The sequence below is a fragment of the Paramisgurnus dabryanus genome, chromosome 13, assembly GCF_030506205.2.
Source record: "Paramisgurnus dabryanus chromosome 13, PD_genome_1.1, whole genome shotgun sequence".
NCBI classification, from domain to species: Eukaryota; Metazoa; Chordata; class Actinopteri; order Cypriniformes; family Cobitidae; genus Paramisgurnus; species Paramisgurnus dabryanus.
Window position 1 is genome coordinate 27,854,295 of NC_133349.1, and position 22,082 is coordinate 27,876,376.

General features: G+C 43.2%; 1 long non-coding RNA gene across 1 annotated transcript; it reads right to left on the bottom strand.

Annotated features, from left to right (window-relative positions):
- Positions 1–8,457: 8,457 nt before the first annotated feature.
- LOC141280034 (uncharacterized) lies at positions 8,458–10,146 on the bottom strand. Its single transcript, XR_012334833.1, has 4 exons — positions 9,802–10,146; positions 9,599–9,660; positions 9,250–9,311; positions 8,458–9,090 (listed from the first exon to the last, which is right to left on the bottom strand). It is a non-coding gene; the product is annotated as an uncharacterized lncRNA (long non-coding RNA).
- Between the last annotated feature and the right edge of the window lie 11,936 nt (positions 10,147–22,082).

A 22,082-nucleotide genomic window follows, 5' to 3' on the forward strand; every position in this document is an offset into this window, starting at 1 on the left:
TACCGGTGTGTGTGTACATGTGCATTCAAGGCTACAGCGAAGTACGATTCTGAGCAGAGGTTTTCCTGGAGTCAAGCGGCTTGGGAAACCGCTTGAAGTAACGGACAGTAAACTATTTTGTGTGGAGTGTGTGGCTGTGTAAGACACGCAGACCATTGTGTGGGGAACTGTGACACCCAGACCACCACCTGTGGCAGCGATTGCAACGTCTCCCCCCCAGTGAAGTACTTGACTCTGAGTGGAGGTATGGGCCTTAACTGTCACTAAGAAGTGTGGATTGCCGTGGGTGAGTGTGAATTATTAAAGTGTGTGCACCTGAAGTATTTGCAGTGCTGTGCCGTGTCTCCTGTCGCCCGTACCGCCCCTAGGTCAAGCCAGTCGCAGTGTGGTGTGGCGTGGAGCTGCCGTGGTGTGATCACCTTCGTAGATTTACCTTTCTACCCCCCGCCTGTGTGTCCAAGCAACGCAGGGGATTGTGAGTACAGTACTGACAAGCTGTGGGAGAGATCACAGTGAAGCTAAAGGACGTAGAGAAATTGTGAAATCGCAAACTTACTGTTGTGTGCAAACCCTGTGTTGGAGAGGAGGCCTAGCCGTCTGTCCCGCCCATTTAGGTGTCGATCTAACCCTGGAGGGGAAGAGGAGCTGACGGGTCTGTTACGGACATCAACTCGCAGTCCCATCTACATCCCCTCCGCCTCTCAAGACGGTATCGGCCATGACCAAGCCAGCAGCAGCCGGTTGGAAGTGGGTAAAGCCTGCATTCGCTCACTGTAGGCGTAGACCAAGGTTAGGTGACGTACAAATTTTCTCACCTACATTGTAACACCTAATTGGAATGCTTGAGTGTGATCGAGAGAGAGAGTTAAGTTAACCGTCATACTTACCTGAAGAGTTTGTAGATTCAGAGCAGCAAGCCCAGTGAACCGCAGAGCCACCCTAGAACCAAGCTAAAGCTATACGTACCCAAGTTGTCTGTTGATACAGAGCAGCACGCCCAGTGAACCGCAGAGCGACCCTAGAACCAAGCTAAAGCTATACGTACCCAAGTTGTCTGTTGATACAGAGCAGCACGCCCAGTGAACCGCAGAGCCACCCTAGAACCAAGCTAAAGCTATACGTACCCAAGTTGTCTGGTGATACAGAGCAGCACGCCCAGTGAACCGCAGAGCCACCCTAGAACCAAGCTAAAGCTATACGTACCCAAGTTGTCTGCTGATTCAGAGCAGCACGCCCAGTGAACCGCAGAGCAACCCTAGAACCAAGCTAAAGCTATACGTACCCAAGTTGTCTGTTGATTCAGAGCAGCACGCCCAGTGAACCGCAGAGCAACCCTAGAACCAAGCTAAAGCTATACGTACCCAAGTTGTCTGTTGATTCAGGGCAGTACGCCCAGTGAACCGTAGAGCAGTCCCAGGGTGAAGTCCAAGGCCAACTTACCTGAGTGACCCTGTAAATCCAGTCCAGTGCGCCTAGCCATGTCTATACTTACCTTGTGTATCCGCCAGCCTGGTGGAGTACCAAAGTGGAGTTGCTCTCAGTCCAGCAGCCTGTCATCGTAAAACCTCAGTGCTGGAGAAAGGCACTCTAACGAGATTTTCCAAACCTGTCTCTTGTGTGTGTGACTGTAGCAGGCATCCGGGACGAGCGTGGAACCCAGCAGGCAGTGGACGGAGGAAAGGGTCGGCCGCCCTGTGGAAAAAGAGCAGAAGAGGAAGTTATTAACACGAAGGAAGCTTCCCCTCATACTTACCTGAATATACCACGGTCACTCGCCGGAGCGGGACATGGAACGGCTGAGAAAGCCGCGGAGCCACCCCACGAGAGAGCAGGTAGTTGCCCTACATCAGTGCATCCACTAATTGTTGTCTTATTCTGCCTCCAGGAGAAGAGGAGGGCGCCACGGGTTCAAGAGACAAAGGAGAAGGAGCTCCGTCCCCCTGTCTCCCCCTTAGTAGTGCCCCTGTCTCTGTCACCTGGCCCTCTCCCCTCCTGCAGGACCAACTGTGGGGCAGAAGTAGGATTATTTTAGCTTCCCATTTCCCCTTTCCCACCAAAGTTTTAAATAATTTAAATACAGTTTGTTTTAACTTTTACTTACCTGCTACATGTGTTTGGTCATTGGGGTGCTTTGAGGACCTCCTCGAGGTGGAACGCCCGGAGGGGCATCAGTAGCCCGCTCCGGTTGGTAACAGTAACATAAAAATATGTGTTGATTTGACAAAAATGCTGCATTTTCTTACAGTATACAGTAGGCTTTGTTATCTCCAGATCATTAGCTGTTTAGTAGAGATCTCCTAGCCTGACTACGTCAGACTTTGTACTTCCGCTAAATTTCATTACGCTTCTGTACTCAGTCTGAGATACCTCCAATTCAAACCGTTTTCCCCTGGCTTCAAGACCAACGGCCCAATCAATGAACAGAGGGCGGGCTGAGAACTGTGACGTAGACGCTAAGCGCTGAATGTACCGGCACTTGCCAACTTAAGCCCGAACAAGAAAAGTGTTTGTTAAACATTTTGAATGGAGATTATGTTGTTGCCCTACTCCCGACAGGTTTTGGGAAAAGTTGAATTTATCAACTATTACCGATCATCAGCGAGAAACTGTGTGCAGCACAGCTTGACGTGCAAAACGATTGAGAAATCATGGAAGGGAATTTTCATTGTTCACAGTTAATGGTGGAGGACACGTGGGCAAACATTCTTTGGTTATGTTCCTGTTTAACCAGAAAATAAGGTAGGAAGATTTAATTTACATATGGTTATGGCTGTCTGGTGGAAGAGTTTGAGCGGAGAGAGGGGCGTTCCTCCACTTAGACGTGAGTGGAAAGACACCGTAAGGATAGTGTTCAACTAGCTCTGGCCCGATTTATTTACATTATCTGCAAAAGTCGTTCATAGCCATGTTAACTCCGGTATTTCGCTCGATGGGTTTGTTTTCACATCATACGTGTGTTTTACAGCAGAGATTCAATGCGGCTGAGCCGGCGCCTAACGCACATCATATCCAAATGTCACAGGTAGGGGTGGACCCAGATGTAAATAAGGTCACGCCCCTTTCTCCACCTCGAGGAGATTCCCAAAGCCACCCCAATGGCCAGACACACAAGATAAGCATAATTTAAAATGTACTTTATTTAATTTACTTAAAATAATAAAATAGGGAAGGGAAAAAGGGGAACTTAAAATAACGGCCACTTCAGGCTCTCTTCCTTTGCCACCAACTGGGTCTTCACACAGCTCCTTCTTTCAGCGTTCGTTGCTGCTCTCATTTTTCTCCACAGGTGGCCGCTGGGACACAAAAGCACTGTTAACTTGGACTTGGGGTATCTCTCACCAGCTCTGCTGTTTACAGCCCTCTGGGTAGGTATCGCTTTCCACAGTCTGTTCTCCTAATGTTCACTCTGGTTCTCCTTTCTCTCCACAGGTGGTCGCTAGGACACAAAAGCACTGTTAACTTGGACTTTGAGTATTTCTCACCGACTCTGCTGTTTACAGCTCTCTGGGTAGGTATCGCTTTCCACAGTCTATTCTCCTAATGTTCACTCTCGTTCTCCTTTTTCTCCACAGGTGACCGCTGGGACACAAAGGCACTGTTACTTGGGTTTTGGATGCTTCTCACCTGGTCTGCGGTTTACAGCTCTTGGTAGGTATGGCTTTCTCCGTAGGTCCAGCAGAGGGGCGAAGATAACGCACCGCCTCACCGGGTCGAGCGCTGCCCTATCCCCACTGCCCGTCGGGCGATCGAATCCTGGACAGGGGCGCCCCTTTGTAGAGACCGCGGCGCGGCGGAACTCTTTCGCCTCTGACTCTGCGACAAGGACAGACACAGGTACGTCTTCACTACGAATGATTCCAATATTGTACTCACAGTCGCTGACAGCTCTTGATCTGCGTCACTTCACGCTCCAAACAGCACACTGCATATAATAGCTGGTATTCCTAGGTCGTTAGCCTCTCCGTCCTCTGCCCAGTGAGATATGGATGATGCGGGGCTTCGTCTGACAAGACACACAGCAACCCACAGCAAATACACAGCACCACTTCAACGTGAAAGGTTTGCTAATTACAAGGACTCACTCACCGCACTACCGGTGTATACAACAAGGGACGCCCGGCGTCCTCCACTTCACTTGGGCTGGACGAGGGCGATGGAAATATGACCTGAATAATAGTCCGTTGCTGTGGCTGCTCGGATGGACGCTTCTGCAGCTCACCCACCACGCTGTTACAGGGGTAGGGCCGCCCTCCTTCTCCTGGAGGTATCCAACAATTGCACAGGTTAGTTTTATACGTTGCTCAACACAAGAGTTGATACTCACAGCGGTCTGCTTTTGTTTACGTTGCAAAACAAGTCTGTTTCCTTCCTGCTTTACTCCTTTAAATGTGCCACTTAGACCAATGTTTCTTCTACCCGTAGGGTTTTCATTTAACTCCAGCGTTTTCACCGCAGACTGCAACGAGAGAGAGAGAGAAAATGTAGACAGCCACCACGTCTATCACGAGCACAGCTCCGTTCCTCCGCACACACTAAAACTTCACAACACACTGCTCTCTTCGGGGTGCTCCTTTTCTCCATCCACGTATCGCCTTTCTTTCGCCCCAGGCAACTCCTGTCTTCTCTCCGCGCGCTCCAAGCGCAGCCCGGATCAACAGAGCCTGCGGGCTCTTCAAAAGGTGCGTATCTACTTTTCTGCCCTAGGCAGAGGAGCTTTCCCCGCGTCGATCCCCTCTCGTGCCCGAACTCCCTCTTTGTGTTTCAGCAGAGCTATTTATGTCATACGGCCTCCAATCATATTTCGCTGGCTTAATTTCTCTCACCTGCGGCTCGTCAAGCCCTGATTCTGTCGTCCTGGAAACCAGGAAGTGAGCAGGTCCGTCCTCTAATGTGGTCCGGTGGGGAAACCTTCCGGGCGGAACCAAAACTTCCCTAACTCTGGTTCCGCCCTTAAAAAGATCGTCACCTTGTGACACAAACGTTATGTGATGGGCTTACGTTTAGACCAATGATTTTAAACTTCAGACAAGCCCCTCCCACGAGAAGGAAAACGATTGTCAATTATGCCCAGCCAGACTCTGTCTATGAAGTGAAGCAAAATAGCAGAGGATGGTTCTACCAGGCTAGAGATCTCCATTAACTGAACCGGAACTGACATACATAATGTGCAGAGCACTGGTACTCCAGGACTGGATTTGAGAACCACTAATTTAAAGTATATGCTTCATATGTTAAACTTTTAATGAAGAAATATTTAAAGTTTTCAAACTCTGGGTCAGACCCTCCTTTTTGGATCACACAGTGTGATAAGGTGGGTCATTCAAAGTCTCTACTAGCTGACTAGCACTGGCATGCCAAAGACCCCAGGCTTTGAACCGGTTCACAGAACGAAAATGAAAACCAGAAACTTTTGATGTTTTGCAAGGAACAGAAACAAAACAAGAGACTTTCAAAAAATTAATTAATACCGTTATATTTTTGCGTTCTTTGACAAGATTTCTGTGCAATATGACTTGGTGAATTATACTTCCGGTCATTATTGACTTAACGAAGAAATGAGAAGCTTGCCACCAGCAAGTAGCCTACTCAAATAGAGTGAAAGTTGATGATTTGCACGTGTTTCAAAGGCTTGCGTTAACACTTAAGTGATTTTAAACAATTTAACCACAAAAAGGCGCTAAAGTGAGCAATTTTCTGTACGCACAGTTGCACATGCGGTTAAATGTGTCCAGTCCACCTCCAATCAAACGTGATTATCCCTATGGTCTTCAAAGATCAGAACTCTTGATGTATAAACTTGAGAGAGAGTTGTGCTACTGTGTCTCATACTGTAGTTCATTAAAATACATTTGGTGAATAAAGCACTGAAAAACGACATAATTTTCACTTTATGTGGAGCAACTGTTTATGCTGCATCTTCTTTCCAACGCACCGTTTGGCATTCGTCCTCCGTCTATGTGTGTGCGCGTGTTTAAGTGCTCTCAACAAATGTAGGCATGTCAGAATTACAGTTATTCCAGATACATAATGTAGCCTTTTTTAATGTTTGATGACAAGATAGAGACTATTATGTAGACTAATAATTTAAGTTTAAAGTCCTAATGATCAGCCTACTTATTTGTATGTCCCACAGGTGAGATGGAACGTTATTAACCGGTTCGGAAACTTTATTTTTTGTTCTAACCTGTTCAGGAATGTCAATTTTAGGGTTGAACCGAAAACAGGAAATGTTAAAAAACTGTTTCTTTTCGGAACGAACCAATTGGGAAAAAAAATCTAGTTCAAAGCCCTGCAAGGACCCTCAAATATGATGAACCTTTCTTGAGGGACTCCCTTCCTAAAATCTCCATTAATATATTTCTATATATAAACATTTCAATTGTTGGAAAAATAGGAAGTTTAATATTATAAAGACAAAGTATTGTTCCAAACTTACAGTAGACAGTGACTATACTTTGAGTAATGAAGGATGAATAAACCTGATAAGAAACATTTTCAATTCATATTTATTTGGACAGCAGCTTTTACAATACATCTTGAATGTTAACAACTTCACTAGGAAATCTCCCTTACAAACCCCAGCAAATGAGATAAAGAGCAATGTACAGCAGCAGTGAGAGATAAACACTAAAAATGTTTGATAGACTTACAATGTATGTGATTTTTCTCTGAAGTTTCCTGGTGAACCCTTTGAACCTCCTGGTGAACCCTTTGAACATCCTGGTAAAATCCCTGATCTGTAAGGGAAGTCAATAAGATATGAAAGGCATTCACACCTCGCTGAATCCAGCTAGTTGTATTTTACCCTGTGAAGCTTTTACAAATTCCCATATATTTCTGCATACAGTATGTATGGTATCTGTTTATTCAGGAAATTTACTTTTCCATTTTCCTTTGCATTGGAATAAAACGTACATGTTTTTAAAACAATAACAAGGAAAAACCACACTCTACTGGTGAAGTGAAGTAAACAGGACTCTGAAAGTGACTTCTGCATTTAACCATCTAATGAGTAACACGCAAGTCTTGAACAAGCAAACACCCATAGCAGTCCTTCACAACCCCTGGGGGGAAACTGGGGAAAATGTACTTGCTCAGTCACTTCCCGTTGGCCATAAGAATTGATTCATCAACCTTCAAGTTACATGATATCATGTAGTAGTTCAAATGCATATTTCCTTAAAAATAAACAAAAACCTACATCTGACAATGTTGATTATTACTGACTGAGTTGACAAAAAAACCCCAGAGGCCAAAAAAGTTTTATATTTATTGATTTTGTAATGGCTGTAAACGCATTTTTTATAATGAAGAAGCATAATTGATACATAGCTCATAGACGATTTCATTGGATGCATGTGTGTTTTCGCGGTTACATCTGTACCGAAGTGAACTTCTTGTCTGTATTTTTTTTATCTGTATGGATTCAGGCTGAACTGATCTCTGTAACAAATACCTTGTTGAAAATAAAATGTTTGGGTTTGCTAAAGACGAGGGGAGACAACGAGCATGGATCACAACCTAAAATAGTAGGTTGAATTGACTGGCAAAACAAAGTTGTTTAAACTCCATGCTGCATTTATTTTACAGTAGGGTATTATGCCTTCAATTTCTGGCAGCAATATAAAATAGGGTTTTTGAAATTTCATATCCAAATACTTCAAAGGTGTACCTAGCCCCAAAAAGATTTTATTTTCTCCAAACTCTAAAATATGTGTGCACAATGACCATAACGTCTTCAGCTAGTCTACTAGCTTGAGATGTGCCTAATTTTTCATTAAATAAAGTAATGTAATTTACTTTTCCAAGTAAACTCTCTCCACCTGTGTAAACTTGTGGAGATTTCCGAAGCTTTCTGAAGTTATCATTTATTTGTCATTATATGGTTTTATTTATAATGTTATTAATAGGCTATTCTGGGTATTTTATAATGAGCTTCTATCATCATTCTGACAAGATGAAATTTCTGAACATTTCAAGTTTTTCTTTTTTTGTATAATAATCAGCTAAGAGTATACAGTATAATCTGTCTTTTACCCACACTCTTAAAAATAAAGGTGCTTCATGAGAACCATTTTTGGCTGAATGGTTCCACAAAGAACCTTTAACATCTGAAAAACCTTTCTGTTCCACAAATAAATGGTCTTTTAAAGAGTCTTTGACTGAATGATTCTTTGTGGAGCCAAACAATTTCTTCTGTGGCATCACTGTAAAGCACTTTAAGCACACTGTTAACGATTTCCCTGTATTTTTACAGTACGGTACTGGCAGCACGGTTGCCAGTAAGTTACTGTATTTTGGTTTTACAGTACTGTACTGTAATACCATTTTACAGTACACAAACTAGTACTGTATAGTTACAAAGCAGTACTGTACTGTAATTTTACAATATTTTATTACAGTAGTCTATTTTACAGTAATTTACTGTAATGTCTATATTGACCCATAAATACTATTTATTACTTATTACAGTTAATACAATAATATTATATAAAATAGCTAGAGATTTAGGTTTAAATCTATAGTTATTAATATGGTAAAAATGCTATCCTTGACATGACATAATGAATTAAAAGGCAATCCAAGCAATGTTTGTATCAAAATTTTATTTAAAAAACATTTAATCGAAACAAAACATATTTAAAACAAGATTTTAAACAATAATAAACATATAATCAAGTAACATAAAATAAAATCAACAAGTATAAACAAGTTTGGAGACCCCTGCTGTAACATATTTAACTCTGGCAAATAGAACACTGTTCCATAGTTTGAAGTTTTCAGTTTAAAGTCCATCATCGACTAAAAGGTAACATTTCACTGTGGTAAAAAGAACACTGGCCCATAGTTTTAAATATTCTACTTGAATTTCATTTAACACTAAAAATAAATGCATTAAACTGGCAGACAGACCACAGTGGCCTTTACTTTGAAGTCGTCTATTCGAACTCAATCAGGGACTGCATGAAGCTGTTCACATGGGGGTTAATGGCCACAGCTTTTCTCTGCACCAAGTTCCTTGTCTTTTTGCTTGCTCCTTGTCTGCATGTGCACTTTTTCCCATCTTTGGAATTAATTCTATCCAGAAACCTGTTAGAAATATCATAAACATTAAGTCAACAAATATAAGATAGAAAAAGATTCTTAAAAAATTTAACTCAGCCTTGAATTTACCCCTATTCTGAAACCTTTTGCTCTTATTCTACTGTTCCACACCTAATTACATTAAAATACAGAAGATTCACTTACCGCTGAACAAACTCTTTCCTCAATGGACAGCATCCACATGGATCCTGTCATGATTGAATGTCCTGAACAGAAAGTACAATTGTTACTGATTTGGACACAACTTTTTATTCTGAAAACAAAATCTTTTGTCAATAAAGTCCAGGGACACCTCTGCTAAATAAATACAATTATTAAATTAAATTTCTTATAACCAAAGTCTGAATATTTCTGTTTGTATATTTCTACATGGCAAACTAAGACAATTGTGTACATGTTGTGTATGGTCGTGTTACAGTGTTGTGTGTGGGAATTGTGAATGAGTGTATACATGGGTATTTAAAGAAACTGTAGTGGTAAAGTGCAAACTTACCGAACAATGTGCTTGGTGTGTGTCTGGTGTCACCCGTTGTGCCTCCACATCTGCCTTAACTCCTGAAAAGTGCAATGACACTCATGTAAACTACAAATAAAAAGTGATCAGCACATTCCTGTGTACTTTTACATGTGACGTGAAAGCATTTAATATTGCAGTCGAAAAAATACATGACTTGTAACTGTACATCATGTACTTGCCTGGTGCCTTTAAAGATGATCCATCTTACCCAATCCAGCTTACAAGCAATGGTAAGACTGTAAAAAAGACAAATGTTACAAAATCTGTTAGCCATAGAAATAAGTAGACATTGTGAAGGAAATGGTAAAAGAAAACTTAGTAACACTTTACTATAAGAGTTTATTCCTTAACATTTGGTAATGCCTTAGCTAATATGAACTAACAATGAACAATATATTTTACAACATTAATAATATTTGATAATGTTCATTGTGCAGAGACAAAGTGATTGATTTAAAAATGTATTAAGTGTTTAAATCTAATATCATGCTATGCTAACAAATAAAACATTACTGTAAGTGTTAAGTCAGTTGTAAAACAAATATATATATAGTTGTTATTTTATATATAAATATCTAAATAAGTCTTTTTTAAATTATTATTCTATAACATCTTGTCTACAGAAAATCTCTGAAAATGTCTCGTTTACTGCAGAAAATAGCGATTTATAGTGACAAGGTAAAAAGACTGTCCCTTTAATGTTTTACCCGGACGGCTGCGGTGTAACACTATTTCACGCAAAGTTTTTTAACAAGTTAGTAGCTAGCTGCTCACTTTAAAGATAAACATGATCGCCTAAATCTGAGCAATCCTGGTGATGCCAGTTTCCTACACGATGTTATAATGGACTATTTTACATCCAGAGATGAAGGATCAGATGACAGAGACGAGAAGACAAAGGTACGTAAATGCGGAGCCCGTTCTCTTTTCGTGCATTGATTTGATGTGTTTTGGAAACGTATATACAGCGTGTAATGCATCTGAAGTGGTGGAAACAATATGCCATAAAAATGTATTGGACAACTTACTGGGCGTGTAAAAAGCTTAAGGGAAGATATTCTCTGCTTTTGCTGATATACCGTAACGTTAATATAATAACAACAACAATAAGCGCGGCAATCCCTTTCGTTCATCTGATATTAAGATGAGCCCAGGTCTGAATTATATTTGGTCGAAGTTAAAGCTGCGATGAGTTCGATGCATGTATCCAGTTAAATATGAGGTTTCTTGTTTTCACTTCTGTGGAGTAGTTCGGTAACTTACTATGCTGTGTACGGGGTGTCAAGTCCTATCTGTTTACAACCACGAGTCAGCCTTGCCAAACAGTCGAACTTAATACTTTTCTCTGACGCTAACTGAACGGATGAAACGCCGAGATAAACGACAGTTATGCTGGGACCGCAAGACCGCGGTGGCGGGTTGTCTTTGTCCATTTCGTTAAAAATAGTTTCATTGTCACCACACTTTCAACACAATATAAACTCACCAAACCGTCATAATTTAGTTAAAACAACCCTATATTCATTAAAAAAAGGTGTAAAGCGAGTTAAAGCAGCGGTAGACATCTGTGTGTAACGTTAGCTTACTTTCTGAGGGAGATTGAAACTTTGTTGGCGACCGTTTTTCTCTCTCATTGCACGTTTAAAACAATATTGTGACAAACTATTGACAACATTCTTAAACTAAAAATTAAGTTTTCATGAAACAGAAATATTTCAAACTTACCGAACTGACAGAAATCAATCGTCCTCCTTCAGCTGCAGCCAAGAGTTGTGCTCTCCCTCTGTCTGTGTGATTTGACGTTGGCGCACTTTCTCTGATTATTGCAAGTACACCTGGCACATTACAGCAATGGCTACAGCAAGGTTACATCAAGACCAAAATATACTGTAAAATTTTCCCGCTCAAACAAATTTACCCAGAATGCATTATGAACTGCAGTACTGTACTGTAATGTACACATACAGTATAGTACTGTGGATTTTTACAGTACAGTGCTGCTAAATCTACAGCGACATCTAACAGTGCACCTTTATTTTTAAAAGTGTATTTGGATAGGTTGTATGTGGATTCTGGGGTAAATATGGTAATTTTTGCTCTTTTCTGGCTGACATCTGGGGTTTCTGAATATGTTGTGGGTATGTTTTGGGGTAAATGTGTTACTTCGAGCTCTTTCTTGGCTGATATCTGGCTGTGGCTGATTTCTGGAGGTGTGAAAGATTGCGGCTAGAATCTAAATTACTTAAGAAAAGCAGCTTTAGGGCCGGATCTAGGGCCGTAAGCCTTTGTGGTGTGTGTGCCAAAACAACAGCCAGAACTCAAACATTTCTGGCCCACTTGGAAAATTGTTTTGGTGAGATTTCTGTTGTTTGAAATTAAAACAAATATAGCAGGTGGGGTAAACAATGTCATTCTTTGCATTATTGGTAATTTTGTCATCAATGGCCTCATACACATTTTTTGATAAAGTTTAATTTAATTGAAGTGTCCATTTAGTGGTCATCTGTTCTCCTGATTCCTTTCTCCTTTTCTTTTCTCCATCTTGTGCCTTGCTGACTAATAACCTTTTCATTGGCATTAAAGTAAAACTACTGAAATGAAAACGCCTGATAAAAGATTTTTACAAGAAAACATGTCAGATGCTGATATACAACTGATATACAGTTCTTCTGTGTAAAGTAATTTATCATATGCTATACACCCTTAAATTCATACTGTAACTATCAAATAGATTATTTGCTCAGTGCTGCTGTAGTTGTTCTGTTCTTACATATGTGCTGTATTTTTGCAGAACTTAACAAAAATGCAAAGTAAAGATGAACATACAGACTTCAAACTCTGTTCTATGGACTTTTTTGGAAAGTGTAGCCTATTTAATATTATAACAATGTAATAAAACATTACAAAAAATTTTTGTATTAATTTTTGGTCATTTAAAAAAAAACTTCACCTTTACAATTTGACTGATTCCCAGTAAGAGGTTTTAGTGATGTGAATTAATCTTATTGGTGTTTTCTGTGGTGAAGTCTGTGTATTTGTAATCTGCATAATCGTATAGGTTATAAAAGTTTGATTTGGACAGAAAATAATATAATTTTGACTACAATATTTGGTTTGTGGTTTTGGTAAATTGGTTTGTGCAGGTAGAGTTTTGAGATTGTGTTAATAGTTGTAAGCAGATAGTGAATTGTTTTATGAATGATGTCTTATCAATCAAGAATTAAATATACCAGACTGCAGTCAACAGTGTCATCTATTGGATTTGTTTTGTACTGCATCAACTTGGCAAAACTGACAGAAACCTCAGTGTAGTCTTTGATGACGAACTGTTCTTCACTGATTACATTGCAAATACGCAAAGCGCGATCATATCAATTTGCATTATACAAAATCAGAAAGATACGCACATTCCTTACAGAACATGCAGAGCCATAGAGAAAACAGTGTTGCGCCACCGGAAGTTCAAATGCTCGGTCATCATGTGATCTGTGTAAACCACTAATAGTTCCTTGAAGTGCTTAGCAGGCAATTCAAATATATTGAGTTTGAGGGAAAAACCTGTGATTCTGGGTAATAAATGCATTAAATTACAATATTTGTGTAATATACCGATATGTCTATGTAACATTTTTATGTATTTTTAGTAGATCTTTAACCAGGATAATAGTGTGGTCGTCTATTATCTTGGTTAAAAAGAGTTCTTATGCTTGTACGCAAGGCCGTATGCAGGATTTTATAAATACCAAGGTCCATATAAATGTAACAAATTGCTGTAATTTTTACAGTAAATATTTACAATAGACCACGGTAATTTGAAAATTACAGTGCTACTGTAGTTTGCAATGAATTGTGGGAGCAAGCTAAATGACCAATGCAAATTTTACAGTTATGTCTACAATATTGTATTTTTGGAATAGGCTAATATGTGAATGTTACAGGACAACATGCATGTGATGACACTTATTATTTTATTTTATGTATTTTTTTATTTTAAAAGTCAGCTGTAGCAGTTTGGAAATGAAACGTCTCGGTTACGGATGTAACCCTCGTTCCCTGAAGGAGGGAACGGAGACGTCACGTCGTGACCGACGAATTGGGAACTCGCTTAGAGAGACCAATCTGCTTCGAATACTACTAAAACGCCAATGAACTTGGCATTGAGATATTTGCATAATGCTGGCACCGCCCCGCCAGGTGCGTATATAAGCAGCAGGTGCAAATAGGGAAATTAGCTTCTTTTTCGCTGAGAAAGCCGGAAAGTGTGACCGGCCGTAACAGCAGGTGGCAGCACCTGTGGCGACGGGACGTGACGTCTCCGTTCCCTCCTTCAGGGAACGAGGGTTACATCCGTAACCGAGACGTTCCCTTTCAGTCGGTCACTACGACGTCACGTCGTGACCGACGAATTGGGAATCCCTACCAAAACGCCACTAGGGGCTGACCTCTTCCAGTGTCTGCGTAAAGCCCTCCGGTTCCACTTAAGGAGGAGGAGATAGGTTTTAAGGCAGAAGGCCGGGCACTAGATGTTCCATAACCCCACAGTAGTGCCAGCGACTGGGAAGCGCCCTATCTGAGCGGTATAGGGCCGCTGCGGAAGCCACCACCCCGTTAAGGGCTATTGGTGGGCGAAAGTCAACCATAGTTGAGGTATAAATGACAGCCGTGGCTGTGTAAGCAAAGCAGTGCTCTGCTAAGGGAAACGTGGGCTGGTAGGATTAACCCCACGGAATAATACTCACAAAGGAACCCGTTGGGACACAATGTGGAGCCTAAGCCAAACACGTAGGTTCGTAAGAATACAGCTAGTGAAAGGCTGACAGCCAATGCTCCGCAACAAAGGCTGCCAAGGCAGCGGAGGAAGAGCAATTCAAACCATTACGCATTTTTGCTCTGATGGCCTTCCATACTGAAACTCAATTAGGAGCCTCAGTCGGAGGCTGCAAGCCGACTTGCGAGTCTGCTCTCCGTGCCCTCCCTGGTGAGGAAAGAACACGAGAGGATACAGGCTCGATACGAACACTGTAAAATCTAATGAACGTATTAGGTGTCGCCCAACCAGCAGCTCTGCAGATGTCTGTTAGCGAGGAACCACGAGCTAAAGCCCAAGATGAGGCAACGCTCCGTGTGGAGTGCGCTCTCAAATTAAAGGGGCAAGGAATACCCTGAAGATTATAAGCCAGGGCGATAGTATCAACTATCCAAAGAGACATCCTCTGCTAGTGACAGCTTTCCCTTTCTGCTGGCCACCATAACAAACAAAGAGCTGGTCTGAGGTCCTGAGGCTTTGCGTGCGAACCACGTAGAGTCGCAGTGCGCGTACGGGGCACAACAAAGCCATGGTTGGGTCTGCGTCCTCCGGGGGCAGCGCTTGCAAGCTCACCACCTATCTCTGAAGGGAGTGGTGGGAACTTTGGGCACGTAGCCTGGTCTGGGTCTCAGTGAGACAGCAGGACCAAACTAAAAGCACAAAACGTCAACAGAGAATGCATGTAAATCCCCTACTCTCTTCATGGAGGCCAATGCTATCAGGGTCAGAGTTTTCATTGATAAAAACATCAGACTCGTAGACTGCAAAGGCTCAAAAGGGAGACCTGAAGGCTTCAGCACCATGGACAGGTCTCAGGAAAAGAGGGAGGGCGCGAGGGGTTTAGCCTGCGAGCGCCTCTTAAAATGTAATAATTAAATCATGCTGGCCAACTGATCTGCCGTTGATAAGTGAGTGATGAGCAGAAATAGCGGCGATATCAACTTTAATGGCGGAGGGACAGCCTACCATCTAACCTATGTTAAAGACATAAAAGCACAATGTTAATGGGCATTCTCTGGGGTCCTCGCGTTGCAAAGAGCACCGGGTGACGAAAAAGGTTTCATTAAGCGCGTAAGCCCGTCTTGTGGACGGTGCTCGAACCGCGTCGATGGTGTTAGATACCGCTTGCGATAAATCACCTAAACCTTGCGCGCGCTCAACGACCATACATGGAGATCGCACAGGTCGGGCGCGAGTGCCAATGTGCCCCCTCCTTGAGAAAGAAAGTCCTTCCTCAAGGGAATCCGCCAGGAAGGGCTGTCGCGAGGAGCATTAACTATGAAAACCAATTCTTGGTCGTCCAGTACGGACGATTAATAAAGGCTCTCCTCGTCCTGCCTGACTTTGCACAGTGTCTGCGCAATAAAGCTCACTGGAAGGAATGCGTATTTACGCACCCCCCGCGGCCAGCTGTGTGCCAACGCATCCACGCCGAGGCTGCCCTCGGTTAGTGAATAAAATAGGCGACAGTGGGTATCGTCCGGCAACGCAAACAGTTCTATCTACGCACAACCGAACTTCTTCCAAATTAGCTGGACCGTCTGGAGGTGGAGTCGCCATTCGCCGGGGGCGCAGCTCGGGAAGCGCGTCTGCCGCTGTACTGAGCGAACCCGGGATGTAAATGGCACGAAGGGACCTCAGATGCTTCTGACTCCAAAGGAGGAGATGACGAGCGAAATGCGACAGGTGACAAGAGCGCAAAACCGCCTTAACGGTAAATAACGCAACAGTCGCAATGTTATTGGTGTCGGCTAATACATCCTTCCCTCGCATCTCCATAGCGGAGCGTACAAGTCCCAGATATACAGCGCACCGCTCGCGGCAGTTGGGGTGCTATGCACACCCCTGAGACTGCAAGCCCGTCATACGTGGCTGATCATCCCGTGCTGAGGGCATTGCAATATACAGAATGCCAGGAGACCCCTCAGGGGCATATCTTCTATCGGAAATGCCGGGTCTACCACGGGGAAAAATTTAAATGACACGCAGGTGCAATGTTTACACGGTGTATGTCGGTGTGCCACGCTCTCCTCGAGACTCGATCGTAAGCCAACGCTGAAGCGGTCTCATATGAAGCAGCTCGGGCGGTGTCACAGCCGCAGCATGCTGTCATATGTCCAGGAGCTTCTGAAATTGTTTCAGAGGGACCGCGTACTTCCCTCGAATTAAACCGATGCAAGTCAGAACTGACTGGTTGCGCGCTCTTGATAAACACGCCAATTAGTCGATCGAGTCTTATTTCCATACTGAGAAAAGGATCCTCTGCACGGGGCAAAGTTGCTCTTTCCCAGTCGACCTGAAGACTTAAACGAGCGAGATGCCGAAGCATCAACTCTCTGTGTTCGCGCACGTCTGCCAAGAACGGGCTATTATAAGTCGACGTAGAAAAAGCAGAATGCGAACAACGCTCTCTCTCTGACATTTTAATGCCGAGACTAGCACATGGAGACACGGAGAGAGAGAGACAGCTCGAATGGTGTACTTAGTATTAATATGCCCACCCCACGACGCAGAGCGAAAAAACGGTCTAAAGCGAGGGGAGATGGACACATAAAGTACACGTCTTACAGGTCTAAGGCTGCAACCCGATCTGAATATTGAAATACGAGCCTCGGCGTTATCATCCAAAAAGAACACCTTCGTAGAGCCGGTGCGTAAATCAAATCGATCGTAACCCGCCGCGTATTTTGGGTACTATGGCACCGTACGAGGAGAAATAACGACACTACCGAAGTACTCGCGGTGGGGCAGCGAAGCGAGACAGGTGGGACTGCCGGTGCGTCTGCTGTGACAGCATAAACATCTACAGTATGTGTGTGTGACACTGACCTGAGCCCGCTGAGGGTAACGGTCGTCTGGTCTCCTCTACGGAGAGCGCAGACTCCGATGAGGGTGCTGGTGGTCCGGTCTCCTCAGCGGAGAGCTCGGACTCCTCAGGTCACCCGCTGGCGATAGAGGAGAGGTAGGGTGAGCTGGTGTGTGCCCGCTCACGGCTCTCTCGATCCTCTGGAGACCTGGAGAGGGAAGAGGAATGCACTCTATGTGTGGTTAGTGGGTACCGGCTAAACAGCCGGTGGAACATATGCAAACCAAGGATTTTCCACCCGACCCGCTATCGGGGGAAGGAGCTCCATCTCCTGAAGAGTGATCCTCTGCCAATCCGGGTCGCCCTTCACTGGCCACTTAAACTCCCGATTTTCACGGGAAGCGGCTAAGCGGGCGGGGCGAGCTGCTGACGACCGGTTCCCCTGTGCTGCCGAGATGGGGTCCGAGGAGGGGAACGGAGGTGGTCGCCGCAGGACGCCGACGGCGAGAGGCAGACTGAGGAGCCGGCGGGGTGGACCAAGGGCAGCTCTGTTCCGCCGGGGCATGACCTAGGAGATCGCCTCAGTCTGCGCAGCGGAGCTGTACGACTCCCCTGGCTCGCCGAAGAGGCCGGTCTGTGAGACAGGAGCATTCAAGTTGTTCTCGTCTGCGTCCGTCATGTCAGCCAGACACAGCCAAAGGTGGCGATCTTGAACCACTGAGGTGGACATCGCACGACTGAAGGTCGCGGCCTCCCTGGTAAATCCTTTGTGAGCCTGCAGCAACGTTATTACGTGCAGGGCTGAAGCTGCCTCTCCGGCATGCCTGATGGGCAGCGTCCGTAACCGGACGACTGTCTACAAACACGGGAGGGAAGGGTTGGGTGGTCCCTCCAGGAACGCATCCCGCTCCACTGAAGGGGTCCCCGCTCTTAGCGGCTCCGTTGGTGAGGGAGGTGAGGGGTGAAAGCTGAACGGCCGGACGGCCGCAAATCACGTCAGCTCTTCGTGCCGTCGGGGAAGAAAGGCACAGTAGGAGAGGACCGAGAGGCCCGAGCAGCTCCGAAGTACCAATCATGTGGGCGGGACGGTTCGGGCGGAGAGGGGTTAACCTTTCCAACTCTACCGTCTCCGCCGCTCGAGCGGGCACGGCCGCCATCTCCGGAACGACTCTGCCTCGGAGGAAAAATGGACACCCCTCTGATGCTGCAGAAGTGACGGGACCAGAAGGAGGTCCAATGGATTCGGCAGACATCGTAGAACACGACTCTGCAGTCTCCACCGGAGCCCCAACCGGCTGAGGATGAGAAGGCCGGTAGGTGGAGGACGCATCCTCCGTCCTACTCAGCGTAGTGACGCGAAGGGCGCCCTGCGAGCGCTTGACAGCCGCACCATGGCGGCGTCAGCACTGCAAAGGCGCGGACAGCGTTCCCGTAGAAACGACAGTCGTCTCCGCAATCCAAGAGGGTTATGCTCTCACAGAGAGAACAGAAACTCTCCACGAACGCAGCCCCGGAGTGCTCGATGCCTGAGCACGAAGACAGCGCTCGTGACCGTCACTGGAACCCTTATACTTCTCGCATCCAAGATCGCACGGGCGAAAAGCTATCCTGAAAAGGACGCTGATCTCCGCATATACGAGAGAGTGGCTGCCTTTAACAAGGCACAAAGCTCTCTCGTATCACTCTTTTAGGGAAATTCACTCAGATGCTTAGTTGATGAGCGCACAGGAAGGCAACGCACACACTAAACTCAAAACAATAAACAGATGTAGAGCCGTGGAATAAGCGAAGCGTCCGCTGTGATACTGCTAGTTCAACCAACTTCAGCAATCAAATCCCAACAGAGTAAAGTAGCTTCTCAGTAGCAGATACTGCAGGCTTTCGAAGCGAATAAAAGCTAATTTCCCTATTTGCACCTGCTGCTTATATACGCACCTGGCGGGGCGGCGCCAGCATTATGCAAATATCTCAATGCCAAGTTCATTGGCGTTTTAGTAGTATTCGAAGCAGATTGGTCTCTCTAAGCGAGTTCCCAATTCGTCGGTCACGACGTGACGTCGTAGTGACCGACTGAAAGGGAACCTTTGGCACTTTACAATAACACAACTGTAATAAATGCAGCCCATTAAATATGCATGTAGATTCTGTTAATGTACACATCTAGCCTACAGTTTAAAAATGTTTGATAAGAAACACATTTAGACAACATGATGTCACAACGTCATCTGCAGATTTGCACACTGTGGAAATGCACATTGCAAGTTCGCAAATTAGTGGTCATTTTTGTACCCAATTAAAACAGTAAAACTATGAAAAACTATGACCTCTTCCGCTTGACCAAACACTTTAAAATATCAAATATCAACAACTTCCTCATTTATTAGTCTATTTGAATAATTCAAACACCACAGTTGACAAGATTACGATGACCTCTTTTTAAAAGGTATATATAAAAATGTTATTATTTTTGATTAACCACTAATTAATTAAACCGAGAGCATCAATCCACACATATCTTTCCATATGAAAGATATGTTGCATGCATGTATTTATTTATATGTTTGACAAAATTATGCCAATAATGTAATCTAGAGATTCCAATCCTTCATTCTGTATGATTACTTTGGGGAAAAAACTGCACGGTTTGATGAAAACAGAGATGTTTGAATGGCCGATTCTGCTTTTGACAACGTCACTTGTGGATCGTAAAAAACACATGCGAATGTTACAATCAATCCCAAATTCACCAGTAATTCAAGTTAAATGTATATTCTATCAAAAGTGCTGGGTTTGAAACAAAATATACTTGCCTTCATAGCGTATTTTGATGACAAAAACGAGAGAAATTTTGCTTCGCTTATAACTTTCTTTTTACGGCAACAATCTTGGAAATTCTAACGTGAGAATCAACGTGATGCCGTATTTTATGTCACTAATATATGGGCTTTAGAGGTATTCACAAAGCAAAGATTTGACAGATTTCCTAAGTCACCAACGCATCTGGTGCTAAATGCCTGCTGGGAACACAGCCCTGGGAACAAAATGCTTGTGCGTATATACGTCAGTTTGTCACATACCTACTGAAAGGAACAAGTGTTTTTGTTTCAACTGTAACATTAAGTGTGCGTAGTGTTTATATTTGTACTTGAGCTCGTTACAAAGTTGCTGTTCACATGCTTTATTGCTGAGTTTAAATTAACTTTTAACCCTCTGGGGTTCGACCATTTTGGGACACTGTCAGAGGTTCTGACATGCTCTTACATTTGATCTTTTTTCAGTTGCTTTAAAACATAATAATGGCAAGTGTCTCATAACACTGCGTTCAGCACAAACTGGGCTACAATAATTTATGAGCTACATGTATGTACATGTTTGTATTTTTGAGAGAAAATTTTTTATGTGTGGTTTTTAAAAAAGTGACTAAAAAAAGTCACTGATATAAGTCCGCAAAACCCATACTAAACATGTTTTAACAAGACTTTTCTAAAACAGAATCTATTAGTGTAGAGTTTTTTCTTTGACGTGATGTGAAAATCATTCTGCCTACTCATTCACATAAAACAATTTATTGATTTAGAAATTGTAAGACATTTTTTGTTTAGAGGGGCCGTATGCGAGAAGGATTGATTGACAGCTGAGGAAACAAAAGACTAGCAAATGAGCTGCATAATGAACCTTTAGGCAGGAATGTGAGAGGGAACTACAGTAAAGAATGTAGAGGACAAAAGGAATTTATTCATGTTTGTTTGTGGTTTATTAAGAAGTTAACAATATAATCAAAATAGAAATGAAGGTCAGTGAGACATTTTCAGTTTATTTGGAAACAAACTCTATTCAAAAACTTAATTTGTATAAACTAAGAAACTGATAAACAACAGAGCTGTAAACATGTGGCTCATGTTACCATATAACTTTATGTCCAAAAAGTGTGAATATGTTTTTCCACTTCATGGTTTTTTACTGATGAGAGGGATGCAGACCTGTAAGATAGTTATAAACAGCTGTTAGCATTAATTTTGTTAAAGTTGTGACTTTTGCAGGTTTGCTGTCAGTTCAGTCATATAGAGAGCAGTACACTCACACATTTTGTGCAGCATATTAAACAGCATAGACATGTGCATAATTCACAATTTCAGTGTGGTGTGCCTAACTGTCCATATGTTTTCTTTAAGTTTTCTTCATCGAAGTCCCACATATACAGACATCACAGAACGTTACAGGTACAAGGACTATCAGGCTCAGGAATGTGGTAAAACATTGAAATGCATGTAGAATTTTGTGAAGTTCAATGTGGGACCGTAACACAGTTTCTGTCTCATTTGAAGAGTCATTCATATTCAGCCAGGACTGGGGATCGAGTGCCATTTTGCTTGCAACAGGACATTTAAGGCAAGATCTACATTTGCATCACATCTCACAGACACACATAGACCATTTAAAAACTGAGTCCCTTCTAATTAAAGCTGGCATATTTCTATTTTATATCATGTTTATATGAAATATAGTTTTATTTTGTTTATTTTAGGTAGCAGCAACTGCAGCTGACATGGAAAGAGGATTACGGATTCACCCGCACTCAGGGTCGGCGCTGTGGTGGGGCATTCGAGGGCTGTGCCCCCCCCAGTGGTCATTGATGCCCACTAAAAATCCCTTTTAGTTAATATTTTAATATTAAATGTACACACTGTTATTTAAATAAAATAAAAGGAAAAATTATTTAGCATAATTTCGGTTGTTCGTGCCATGTTACTAAGTTTCGTCATTATTGGACAATTCTTATTGGTTGCTGAGTAAACTTGTTACATTTGACTTTTAGCGTGCAAAATCCATTTCAAGTTTGTCCGTCT